This window comes from Ipomoea nil, unplaced genomic scaffold (genome assembly GCF_001879475.1).
Source record: "Ipomoea nil cultivar Tokyo-kokei standard unplaced genomic scaffold, Asagao_1.1 scaffold3065, whole genome shotgun sequence".
Lineage (NCBI taxonomy): Eukaryota > Viridiplantae > Streptophyta > Magnoliopsida > Solanales > Convolvulaceae > Ipomoea > Ipomoea nil.
In genome coordinates this window covers 75246-84000 of record NW_017619493.1, presented here as the reverse complement: position 1 = coordinate 84000, position 8755 = coordinate 75246, and the positions used below count along the sequence as shown (strand labels likewise).

General features: G+C 36.1%; 7 non-coding genes across 7 annotated transcripts; all 7 read left to right on the top strand.

The window, feature by feature from the left end:
- Positions 1-2377: 2377 nt before the first annotated feature.
- Positions 2378-2459, top strand: TRNAL-CAA. Its single transcript has one exon. It is a non-coding gene; the product is annotated as a tRNA-Leu (tRNA).
- Positions 2460-3107: 648 nt separating this feature from the next.
- Positions 3108-3189, top strand: TRNAS-UGA. The gene has a single exon. It is a non-coding gene; the product is annotated as a tRNA-Ser (tRNA).
- A 2097-nt stretch (positions 3190-5286) lies between these two features.
- On the top strand, positions 5287-5368 carry TRNAS-UGA. Its single transcript has one exon. It is a non-coding gene; the product is annotated as a tRNA-Ser (tRNA).
- Positions 5369-6302: 934 nt separating this feature from the next.
- TRNAS-CGA lies at positions 6303-6384 on the top strand. Its single transcript has one exon. It is a non-coding gene; the product is annotated as a tRNA-Ser (tRNA).
- An 813-nt stretch (positions 6385-7197) lies between these two features.
- On the top strand, positions 7198-7279 carry TRNAS-UGA. The gene has a single exon. It is a non-coding gene; the product is annotated as a tRNA-Ser (tRNA).
- Positions 7280-8004: 725 nt separating this feature from the next.
- On the top strand, positions 8005-8086 carry TRNAS-UGA. The gene has a single exon. It is a non-coding gene; the product is annotated as a tRNA-Ser (tRNA).
- An 85-nt stretch (positions 8087-8171) lies between these two features.
- Positions 8172-8253, top strand: TRNAS-CGA. The gene has a single exon. It is a non-coding gene; the product is annotated as a tRNA-Ser (tRNA).
- Positions 8254-8755: the final 502 nt, after the last annotated feature.

Here is an 8755-nt window from a genome sequence, read left to right as displayed (position 1 = left end):
TTGTTTTTTTTAGGAAAAAATGATTTAAAGGTAATAAACGATGGTGTATGTGTATAGTATTGTAACAATAATGGAAAAAAGGTACTAGTATATCAATATATGTATACTTGCTGTTAACCTCGTTCATTCCTTAATCATTTATAAAGCATAATAGTTAGTTAATTAGTATGTAGTAATTATTACATAATAATTTAGAAAGTTAAATGTAATTAAAAATTATTTGTAATTAGTGTTTACTAATAATGAAAAATAAATGTTTAATTATTAGGAATAAAAAAAGTAATGAAATTAGTAATAATTACATAATGAGTACATATTGTTTTTTACTTAGATAAGATTAGTAATTATTCTTTAGTTGTATTATAATAAGATAATATAATTTATGACTACATTAATAATGTTAAACAATTTATAGTGAAATTATTTATAAAATAATATTACATAATACGTAAAAATTTAAGAAATAAATACAGTAATAATAATATGCTTGCAAATTAAAGAGAGTGATGAATTGTTGTGTTACTAATTATGATTCATTCAACAAGTTAAGTTCACCATACATGTTGTCATGAATGTCATATTCAACCGACCATGGATAAATATTCTCAACATTATAGTTACCAATCAACATCATTAGTACGATATGGTTCAAACTCAAATTGTTTTTATGTTAATATTTAAATTTCAGTATTAACTATTATAGTATTAAATAGTTTATAATTATCGAGTCTTAACAAATTTTTTTAAAAATTAAACCAAATTGTTAAAAAAAAAAAAAAAAAAAACGTGGATGGCTAGGCACCGATTTTGGATGTCAACGGGCGAGGCGGGGCGGGAAGCATACTCCCGATCCCATCCACTGACTTTCTCTCACACTCCCCATCCCTGTCCCCATCGCACTGGGAAATCGAAAATCCTCCCCATCCCCATCCCCACGAGGATTGTCCGAGGAGGGGAATCCCCAACCCGGCCTATTTATAACTTATAAAAGAATATTAACAATTTTAAAAATATTTAAATAAATAACTCATATATATTCATCTTCAACTTTGTACTATTCAATACGGAGTATTTTACAAATAAATATGTTATCCAAAGATGTCAATTCATAAGTATGACATACCATGGAAATAATGCTTCTAAAATTATATACTCTGTACAAAGTAACACATATATGTGTATGTTGTGTGGCTATAATGCATAAATACATATGTGTGTGTGTGTATATATACATACATATATATATATATATATATATATATATATATATATATATATATATATATATATATAAAGGAAAAAGTTCAAATGCCGCGAGGGCGTTCGTTGCGGCGGAATTTCTGAATACACCAACAGTGTTAACAACATGCATAACAGTGTAAGGGAAACACACCACAATGAAATGCAAAAAAAAAAAAAAAAAACACCAAAAGATACACAACAGACCCAAAAAAAAAAAAAAATACATCATATAACTCATCACCACCCCAATGGTGTTTTTAATCACACCTAATGTTGTGTTTTTGGTGATGCGTACCTAATTTGTGTGTATTTTTGTGACTTATTTTCCTAACGTTGATGGTGTATATTTGTTAAATTATTGGTGACGTCGCACCGTAAGACACCGCCGCACTTGAACCTTCCTATAAATAAATAAATAAATAAATAAATATATATATATATACACACACACACACACACACACACACACACACACACACATATATATATATATATATATATATATATATATATATATATATATATATATATATATATATATATATATATATATATATATATATATATAATTTAGTTCCCGTGCTATTGGGTGTCTCCCATGCAGTTGTGCGGTTAAATTTAAGCTATTTATCTTGCTTAAATCAACATAAAGGATTACCAAAATTAAATAAAAAAAACACAGTGACAATTTGATAATTTTTGCATCTAGGTCAAATTTAAGGTGCTTAAGGTACGTGGTTTTTGTGCTTATGATCCATGATTAACAAGCTTAAGATTACAGATTATTTATAGTATTTTTGGTCAATTATCAACAAGCTTGTTTAACTCTATTAGTAGAGCGTAAAGCTTTTAACCTTGTTGTGGGTTCAAGCCCCACGATGGGTGTTTTTTGGCTGTTGCTAGTTGTTTGTCCTTGCAAGTTATCTTTGGTGTATTTATTAGAATGATCTTCGCATAAGTGTTAACTTGTCAATATGTCCGAGTGGTTAAGGAGATAGACTTGAAATCTATTGAGCTATGCTTGTGTAGGTTTGAATCTGGTTGTTGACGCATTTTTTTGCTGTTGCCGGTTGTATTCCCTTGCAAGTTATCTTTGATGTATCTATTAAAATGATCTTTATATGAGAGTCAACTTGTCAATATGTCTAAGTGGTTAAGGAGATAGATTCAAAATTTATTGGGCTTTGCCTGCGCAAGTTCGAATCTTGCTGTTGATGCATTTTATTGTAAGCGGTCTTGAAATTTGCAAGTTTGAATTGAAATTTGAGGTCGTAAGCGGTCATGAAATTTGCGAGAAATCTATTGGGCAGAAGCGGCGTCGAGCCTCATAGACAGATAGCGATGGTTTCAAGCTTCAACGACCATCTACGAGAACGGCAACGAGCTTTAGTGAGACCACCGTTAGCTAGCTATATATCGGTGAGGCGACTAGCGGCATCCAGCTTTGGCTCGGCTTTCTGCAGTTGTTTACTTATTTTTTGAAATATAACTTCTTTTGTGAGTCGAAAACAAAACTTGGATTCTTTATGTGGAGGCATTCCCCGGAGGTATAACGGTTAATTTTTCTGCATATTATGCCAGAATATGAAAATTTTAAGGTTTTATTTTTTGAATCGTGATTTGGTAAACAAGGTGGTTGAGTGGTTCTTATATTAATATCCACTTATTTTAAGCTTGTTATTGACTTTGATGCAAAAATTTCCTCTAGTTTGTATAATTTTGTTACTCTGTTCTTTTGCTTTTCATTGTTGTATAATTAATACAATGGATGGGTGACTTTGAAAATCATAATTCTTCAATTTGTATTCCCTTGCAAGTTATCTTTGGTGTATCTATTAGAATGATCTTTGCGTAAGTGTTAACTTGCCAATATGTCCGAGTGGTTAAGGAGATAGACTTGAAACCTATTGGGCTTTGCATGCGCAGGTTTGAATCCTGCTGTTGACGCATTTTTTTGCTCTTGCCGGTTGTTTTCCCTTGCAAGTTGTCTTTAATGTATCTACTAGAACGATCTTTTCATGAGAGTCAAATTGTCAATATGTCTGAGTGGTTAAGGAGTTGTTTTCCCATGCAAGTTGTCTTTAATGTATCTACTAGAACGATCTTTTCATGAGAGTCAAATTGTCAATATGTCCGAGTGGTTAAGGAGATAGACTCTAAATCTATTGGGCTTTGACTACGCGAGGTCGGCGAGACCACTATCATCCATTTGCAAGGCGAGAAGCGGCGTCGAGCCTCGTAGACAGACAACGGCTTCAAGCTTCAACGACCATCTACGAGGCGAGACAACGGCACTATCATCCATCTGCAAGGCGAGAAGCGGCGTCGAGCCTCGTAGACAGACAGCGGCTTCAAGCTTCAACGACCATCTACGAGGCGAGACAACGACAACGAGCTTTATGGAGACCACCGTTAGCTATATATCTGTGAGGCGACTAGCGGCATACAGCTTCGGCTCGGATTTCTGCTCAGTGTTTTACTTATTTTTTGAAGTATAACTTCTTTTGTGAGCCCAAAACTAAGCCTGGATTCTTTATGTGGATGCATCTCCCGGAGGTATAACGGTTAATTTTTCGGCATATTATGCCGGAATATGAAAATTTTAAGGTTTTATTTTGTGAATCGTGATTTGGTAAACAAGGTGGTTGAGTGGTTCTTATATTAATATCCATTTATTTTAAGCTTGCTATCGACTTGGATTCAAAAATTTCCTCTAGTTTGTATAATGTTTTTTTACTCTGTTCTTTTGCTTTTCATTGTTGTATAATTAATACAATGGATGGGTGACTTTGAAAAGCATAATTCTTCAATTTGTATTCCCCTGCTAGTTATCTTTTGTGTATCTATTTGAATGATCTTTGCATATGTGTTAACTTGTCAATATGTCCGAGTGGTTAAGGAGATAGACTTGAAATCTATTGGGCTTTGCTTGCGCAAGTTTGAATCCTTTTGTTGACGCATTTTTTTGCTGTTGCCGGTTTTTTTCCCTTCCAAGTTGTCTTTGATGTATCTATTAGAATGATCTTAATATGAGAGTCAACTTGTCATTATGTCCGAGTGGTTAAGGAGATAGACTCGAAATCTATTGGGCTTTGCCTGTGTAGATTTGAATCCTGCTGTTGATGCATTTTATTGTAAGCGGTCTTGAAATTTGCAAGTTTAACTTGAAATTTGCGAGAAATCTACTGGGCTTTGACTAGTCGTATGCGGTTTTGAAATTAGCGAGAAATCTATTGGGCTTATTGCCTGACTCCAAATCTATTGGGCTTATTGTCTGACTCCAAATCTATTGGGCTTATTGCCAGACTCCAAATCTATTGGGCTTATTGCCTGACTCCAAATCTATTGGGCTTTGACTATGCGAGGTCGGCGAAACCACTATCATCCATCTGCAAGGCGAGAAGCGGCGTCTAGCCTAGTAGACAGACAGCGGCTTCAAGCTTCAACGACCATCTACGAGGCGAGACAACGGCACTATCATCCATCTGCAAGGTGAGAAGCGGCGTCGAGCCTGGTAGACAAACAGCGGCTTCAAGCTTCAACGACAATCTACGAGGCGAGACAACGACAACGAGCTTTAGCGAGACCACCGTTAGCTATATATCAGTGAGGCGACTAGCGGCGTCCAGCTCCAACTTGGCTTTCTGCTCAGTGTTTTACTTATTTTTTGAAGTATAACTTCTTTTGTGAGTCCAAAACTAAACTTGGATTCTTTATGTGGATGCATCTCCTGGAGGTATAACGGTTAATTTTTCTGCATATTATGCAGAATATGAAAATTTTAAAGTTTTATTTTGTGAATCGTGATTTGGTAAACAAGGTGGTTGCGAGGTTCATATATTAATATCCATTTATTTTAAGCTTGTTATCGACTTGGATTCAAAAATTTCCTCTAGTTTGTATAATTTTGTTACTCTGTTCTTTTGCTTTTCATTGTCGTATAATTAATACATGACTTTGAAAATCATAATTCTTCAATTTGTATTCCCTTGCAAGTTATCTTTGGTGTATCTGTTACGATGATCTTTACATAAGTGTTAACTTGTTAGTATGTCCGAGTGGTTAAGGAGATAGACTTGAAATTTATTGGGCTTTGCCTGCGCAGGTTCGAATCTTGCTATTTACGCATTTTATTTTGGGCTTATTGCCTGACTCCAAATCTATTGGGCTTATTGCCTGACTCCAAATCTATTGGGCTTATTGCCTGACTCCAAATCTATTGGGCTTTTGGCCTGACTCCAAATCTATTGGGCTTATGGCCTGACTCTAAATCTATTGGGCTTTGACTAAGCAAGATCACTATCATCCATCTGCAAGGCGAGAAGCGGCGTCGAGCCTCGTTGACAGACAGCGGCTTCAAGCTTCAACGACCAAGCTTCAACGACCATCTACGTGGCGAGACAACGGCAAGGAACTTTAGCGAGACAACCGTTAGCTATATATCGGTGAGGCGACTAGCAGCATCCAGCTTCGGCTCGGCTTTCTGCTCAGTGTTTTACTTATTTTTTGAATTATAACTTCTTTTGTGAGTCCAAAACTAAACTTGGATTCTTTATGTGGATGCATCTCCCGGAGGTATAACAGTTAATTTTTCTGCATATTATGCCAGAATATGAAAATTTTAAGGTTTTATTTTGTGAATTGTGATTTGGTAAACAAGGTGGTTGAGTGGTTCTTATATTAATATCCATATATTTTTAGCTTGTTATCGACTTGGTTTCAAAAATGTCATCTAGTTTGTATAATTTTGTTAATCTGTTCTTTTGCTTTTCAGTGTTGAATAATTAATACAATGGGTGGGTTACTTTGAAAATCATAATTCTTCAATTTGTATTTCCTTGCAAGTTATCTTTTGTGTATCTATTAGAATGATCTTTGCATAAGCGTTAACTTTTCAATATGTCTGAGTGGTTAAGGAGATAGACTTGAAATCTATTGGGCTTTGCTTGCGCAAGTTTGAATCCTGTTGTTGACGCATTTTTTTGCTGTTGCCGGTTGTTTTCCCTGGCAAGTTGTCTTTGATGTATCTATTAGAGTGATCTTTATATTAGAGTCAAATTGTCAATATGTCCGAGTGGTTAAGGAGATAGACTCGAAATCTATTGGGCTTTGCCTGCGCAGGTTTGAATCCTGCTGTTGACGCATTTTATTATAAGCGATCTTGAAATTTGCGAGAAATCTACTGTGCTTTGACTAGTCGTAAGCGGTTTTGAAATTAGCGAGAAATCTATTGGGCCTATTGCGTGACTCCAAATCTATTGGGCTTATTGCCTAACTCCAAATCTATTGGGCTTATTGCCTGACTCCAAATTTATTGGGTTTATTGCCTGACTCCAAATCTATTGGGCTTTGACTATGCGAGGTCGGCGAGACCACTATCATCCATCTGCAAGGCGATAAGCGGCGTCAAGCCTCGTAGACGGACAGCGGCTTCAAGCTTCAACGACAATCTACGAGGCGAGACAAAGGCAACGAGCTTTAGCGATTCCACCGTTAGCTATGTATCGGTGAGGCGACTAGCGGCGTCCAGCTCCGGCTCGGCTTTCTGCTTAATGTTTTACTTATTTTTTGAAGTATAACTTCTTTTGTGAGTCCAAAACTAAACTTGGATTCTTTATGTGGATGCATCTCCTGGAAGTATAACGGTTAATTTTTCTGCATATTATGCGAGAATATGAAAATTTTAAGGTTTTATTTTGTTAATCGTGATTTGGTAAACAAGGTGGTTGAGTGGTTCATATATTAATATCCATTTATTTTAAGCTTGTTATCGACTTGGATTCAAAAATTTCCTCTAGTTTGTATAATTTTGTTACTTTGTTCTTTTGCTTTTCATTGTTGTATATTTAATACAATGGATGGGTGACTTTGAAAATCATAATTCTTCAATTTGTATTCCCTTGCAAGTTGTCTTTGGTGTATCTATTATAATGATCTTTACCTAAGTGTTAACTTGTTAATATGTCTAAGTGGTTAAGGAGATAGACTTGAAATCTATTGGGCTTTGCCTGCGCAGGTTCAAATCTTGTTATTGATGCATTTTATTTTGGGCTTATTGCCTGACTCCAAATCTATTGGGCATATTGCCTGACTCCAAATCTATTGGGCTTATGGCCTGACTCCAAATCTATTGAGCTTATGGCCTGACTCTAAATCTATTGGGCTTTGACTACGCAAGGTCACTATCATCCATCTGCAAGGCGAGAAGCGGCGTCGAGCCTCGTTGACAGACAGCGGCTTCAAGCTTCAACGACCATCTATGAGGCGAGACAACGACAAGGAACTTTAGCGAGACAACCGTTAGCTATATATCGGTGAGGCGACTAGCAGTATCCAGCTTCGGCTCGGCTTTCTGCTCAGTGTTTTACTTATTTTTTGAATTACAACTTCTTTTGTGAGTCCAAAACTAAACTTGGATTCTTTATGTGGATGCATGTCCCGGAGGTATAACAGTTAATTTTTCTGCATATTATGCCAGAATATGAAAATTTTAAGGTTTTATTTTGTGAATTGCGATTTGGTAAACAAGGTGGTTGAGTGGTTCTTATATTAATATCCATATATTTTTAGCTTGTTATCGACTTGGATTCAAAAATGTCCTCTAGTTTGTATAATTTTGTTACTCTGTTCTTTTGCTTTTCATTGTTGAATAATTAATACAATGGGTGGGTTACTTTGAAAATCATAATTCTTCAATTTGTATTCCCTTGCAAGTTATCTTTTGTGTATCTATTAGAATGATCTTTGCATAAGCGTTAACTTGTCAATATGTCTGAGTGGTTAAGGAGATAGACTTGAAATCTATTGGGCTTTGCTTGCGCAAGTTTGAATCCTGTTGTTGACGCATTTTTTTGCTGTTGCCGGTTGTTTTCCCTGGCAAGTTGTCTTTGATGTATCTATTAGAATGATCTTTATATTAGAGTCAAATTGTCAATATGTCCAAGTGGTTAAGGAGATAGACTCGAAATCTATTGGGCTTTGCCTGCGTAGGTTTGAATCCTGCTGTTGACGCATTTTATTATAAGCGATCTTGAAATTTGCAAGAAATCTACTGTGCTTTGACTAGTCGTAAGCGGTTTTGAAATTAGCGAGAAATCTATTGGGCTTATTGCGTGACTCCAAATCTATTGGGCTTATTGCCTGACTCCAAATCTATTGGGCTTATTGCCTGACTCCAAATTTATTGGGTTTATTGCCTGACTCCAAATCTATTGGGCTTTGACTATGCGAGGTCGGCGAGACCACTATCATCCATCTGCAAGGCGATAAGCGGCGTCGAGCCTCATAGACGGAGAGCGGCTTCAAGCCTCAACGACAATCTACGAGGCGAGACAAAGGCAACGAGCTTTAGCGAGACCACCGTTAGCTATATATCGGTGAGGCGACTAGCGGCGTCCAGCTCCGGCTCGGCTTTCTGCTTAATGTTTTACTTATTTTTTGAAAGTATAACTTCTTTTGTGAGTCCAAAACTAAACTTGGATTCTTTATGTGGATGCATCTCCTGGAAGTATAA